General features: G+C 48.2%; 1 long non-coding RNA gene across 1 annotated transcript in view; it reads left to right on the top strand.

The window, feature by feature from the left end:
- Positions 1–1,932: 1,932 nt before the first annotated feature.
- Positions 1,933–4,246, top strand: part of LOC109310478 — an 18,788-nt gene continuing 16,474 nt past the window's right edge. Inside the window, exon 1 of the long non-coding RNA XR_002101213.1 lies at positions 1,933–1,944. This is a non-coding gene — a long non-coding RNA (uncharacterized LOC109310478). The remainder of the gene's footprint in view (positions 1,945–4,246) is intronic.

Below are 4,246 nucleotides of genomic sequence, written 5' to 3'. Positions count from 1 at the left end.
CAGTATTATTTGCTGCCATGGCGGGGGGTCGGACTAGATGAGCTACTCAGGTCCCTTCCGACCCTAGAAACTATGAAACTATGAAAAAGCCTGGGTGTGCTGTGTGCAGAGTTGTCAGTATGATTTGGTGTCCTGTTTCTGGAATTGTGACACACTTTTCCTACAAGAGGCAACCCTTGTGGGCAGACGGCTCATGCTGACACGATGAAAATGGCCTGAATTCCTCAGCCAATTTGTCTGCAGGCCAGCCCCTTGTGGCAGGGCACTATTTGTGCCTACCACTTTAAGGGGCTGATGCCAGCAGCTGGCAGGTGCCTGGTTAGGATAGCCATTTTGGATCCAGGGCTGCCCATATAGGCAGGGCATTTTGCTGCTGGAAGATCAGGCAACAACATCGCCTGGCTGTGGGTATCAATGGGAGGTAAGGGCAGGAGCTGTAGGGGATGATTGGGAGGCTCCTGGTCCTGGGTATGACCTAAAACTGCACCCTGCCAGGAATGGGTGGCCTGGTGGGGCTCTCAGTGGTGCAGGAGCCCCCAGGAAATGCCAGGCCAGTCACCACCCTGGTGAAAGGCGGGTCAGGGTGCCTTAACCCCAGCTCCCACCTTCAGGTGGGTCAGGACATCAGAGGTAGAGGGGGCCAGGGATGGCTATGGCCTCCTGAGCCCACCTGAGAAGGGAAGCCTCAAGACCCTGAGTAGAGGGGGGCACATTGTGGAGCCCTGAGTAGAGGGGGCGTTGTGTAAGATCTCAGGGTAGCACCATGACCTGCTGCTCCAGGGGCAGAGTTAGAGTCCTCTGTGAGACCCTGGAACACCAGTCATGGTGTGAGTCACCCCATCTCTGCATATCCAGGAAGGGGGCCCCAGAGAGAGTGTGGTAGGGCTAATGAGGCTGGAGGTAGAGTGCCCCCTTAACTGGTCCATGCTGGGGCCAGGACTAAGGGCCAGATGCCCACTGCGAGGGGCACCCAGAGTTGTGGGCCTGGGACCCTGCCTGGCTTTGGAGGTGAGGCCAGGGCCTGTGTGTGGCTGAAGATCCCGAGTGGGGACGACGCCCAAGAGGGGAGCCAGCTACAAGGAGCTCGGCAGCCTGAGTGGAGAGATCAAAGGAGGGTCCTGCCGAGAGGATTCTGGAGCTAGTGTGGGGCCAGGCTGACTGATAACATCTGGATGCCATCTGTGAGGCTTGGGCCGCGGTGTAGGGGAGGTATGGAGCCACAGACACCCCCCCAAACATTGGGGGTACACTAATGGGTAGCCTCCTGCTTATTAAGATCTTTAATCAATTAATTAACATCAAGATGTGGCAAGAAGGCAGGCAGTTAGCCCAGGAACAGGTGGGTGGGCCACAGGGAAATTGGCCCCAAGAACACCAACCTGTTACCCCTCTACACCCAGTTGGGGACATGGGCAAGGATAGGGTCTTTTGCAGGCATCCTTGATATCTGATGAGCCTGAAGAGGGGCTTATGGCATGGATTCCAGCATGAGGACTTCCGCTAACAGAGTAGTACAATCAGGTATTTGTAGTGGTAGGCAGCTCAATGCATCAGCATTTGCGATCATTTCCCCCAGTTTGTACATGAATGTATAGTCATATGAGTTTAGCATGATGCTCCAGTGTTGCATATGGGGAGACAGAATAGGAGAAGTGGGTTTGTCCACAGTAAAATTCCAAGAAGGGATTTGTGGTCTGTTTGGATTTCGAATTTGCAGCCGTAAATGTAATTGTGAAATTTTTTAACTCCTGCAATGATTGCCAGTGCTTCTTTATCAATCTGTGTGTAGTTCCTCTCAGATGAAGTCATTGTTCTTGAGTAAAAAGCAAAAGGTGCGTCCGTGCCATCAAGCAATGTGTGACTGAGGACAGTGCCAACACCAAATAGTGAGGCATCACAAGTAATGGACAGTGGCTTGTGCTTATCATAGTGAACAAGGACAGAGTCTGATGTCAGCAACTTCTTGATGCCCTGGAAGACTTTGTTGTGCTGGCAAGTCCACTTCCACTGAGCTCCTTTATCTAGTAAGCAATGAAGGGGCTCTGTTACAGTGACTTTGTCTTTCAAGAAGACGTGATAAAAATTGAGAAGTCCTAAGAATGCTTGAAGATCCTGTCTGTATTTTGGTATGGGGGCATCATGTATTGCTTTAACCTTATCTTCAATTGGGTGAATGCCAGAAGCATCAATTTGATATCCCAGAAAGTTGATACTGGAAACTCCCAGTTGACATATCTCTCTCTTTACTCTGATACCTGCTTTATTGAATCTCTGTAACACTTCTCTGAGTCTCTCAGTGAGTTTCTGTCTAGATGGCCCCATGATCAACACATCATCAAAGTATGGAACAACCCCAGGAATTCCTGTTAGCATTTTCTCCATGAGCTGCTGGAAATTTCCTGCTGCCACAGAAATTCCGAATTGGAGGCACCTGACATGGAATGTTCCAAGGTGTGTAATTATTTTTTGGGCCTCAGCAGCCTTGTTATCCACTATCAATTGCTGATAGGCTTGAGTGAGGTCAGGTTTGGCAAAAACCTTCCCTCCTGCAAGAACAGACAGCAACTGGTCCTGCTTAAGTGCTTTATTAACAGTGTACTTGTAAGCCCTACAGATGCGAACACTGCCATTAGGTTTTAAAATGGGAACAATTGGTTTGGTTCAGCTTGTATGTATGACTGGCTTGAAGACCCCTTGCGCAATTAGCCGATCTAATTTTGCATCAGTTTTTGGCTGCATCAATTTTTGGCCTTTCCGAAAGCTCAGAAAGGTATGTTCTAAGTCTTTATACAGATAGGGGCTATCGCAAAATCCATTTGGAACGTTACAGGTGGGCCTGAGTAAGTTCCTAATTCCTCAGAGAATACCTGGGGAAACTCCCTTGCAAGGGTTTCCAGACTTTCTGTGTAGAGACTGTGTATGCCTTGAATACTAGTTCCCAGTGGTAAGAACCAATTTCTCCCCAGAAGACTTTTGCAGGAACCCTTAGTGACAACGAGGGGTAAATGCTAACAGATCCGTACTGGACATCTACACTGCAGCTACCCAAAGTTTTCACAATCTGTCCATTGTAGTCATGCAGGTGACACTCAGGTTTCAGTAACTTGGGGAGAGGGTGCAGAAACAACTGGAAGAATGTGTTTTCATTTATGAGGAATACTTCTGAACCTGAGTCCATTTCCATTTTGCACTTCTTTCCATTTATTGCCACAGTTGCAATCATCTCAGAACCTTGAGTTTCAACAACACCAACATTTTGAATCAAATATAGTTTTTGTACCTCACATTCTGGGGAGGACTCTAATCTGTGAGTGGTTTGGGAGTGAATACATTTGCCACAGACTTTTTGTCTCCTGGAACTGGCCTTTGAGTGGCAAACCCTCTCTATGTGGCCCTTCTTCTTGCAGGCATGACACTCTGCATTCCTAAACCTGCACTCCCTTCATCTATGTTGGCTGCCACAGCTCAAACATATTTGTGGATTAATTGGCTTATGTGGTGCTGTTGGTGAAGGTATAATTCACTGAATTTGCTGGTGATGATCTGATTCTTGATCTTTTTGGAGCAATCGGACATTGCTGGAAGACACCTGGCAAATTTCTCTCACATTATAGGATGTTGCTTCAGCTGCCAAGGCTTTTTCTTGAGCAGTAGCCAAGGTCAAATTTGGTTCATAGAGTAGATGACATTCGATTGCTTCATCTTGAACTCCACAGATAAGATGGTCGCGAAGCAGGCCATCCAGGAGATCACCGAACTCACCAAATTCTGCAAGGTGATGGAGCTCGTTGGCCTTTTGGTCCCATTTAAAAAAATGAAATCTCTGCAGGGTAGCAGATGGCCTTGGACAAAAGTGTGCCTTTAGCAGGGCAATTAGTTCAGCAAAAGACTTGGTGTTTGGTAAGGCAGGTGCTGTGAGGGAACAAGCAATAGCAAATGTTTTGGCCCCACAGATTGTCAGGAGGATCGCACGCTTTTGTTCTGCATTTTCCACTTTGTTGGCTTCCAGGTAATAGGATAGCCTTTCTGCATAGGAGTCCCGAGAAGCTGGTTGGCTTGCATCAAAGTTTGGCTCGCATCAAATTCTTTTATATGCCCCAGTGTGGCTATTTTAACTAACATCAGCCATAATAGAAACAAAAGAAGAAGAAGAGCGTCATAGCCCAGCCCCTGGCACAGATCTTTGAAAACTCCTGGCGCTCTGGTGTAGTGCCCGAAGACTGGAAGAAGGCCAATGTGGTGCCGA

This window comes from Crocodylus porosus, unplaced genomic scaffold (genome assembly GCF_001723895.1).
Source record: "Crocodylus porosus isolate Cpor-Errol unplaced genomic scaffold, CroPor_comp1, whole genome shotgun sequence".
In the NCBI taxonomy this organism is placed as follows: domain Eukaryota; kingdom Metazoa; phylum Chordata; order Crocodylia; family Crocodylidae; genus Crocodylus; species Crocodylus porosus.
The sequence above is the reverse complement of the archived record's forward strand: the minus strand, read 5'-3'. Positions and strand labels throughout refer to the sequence as shown.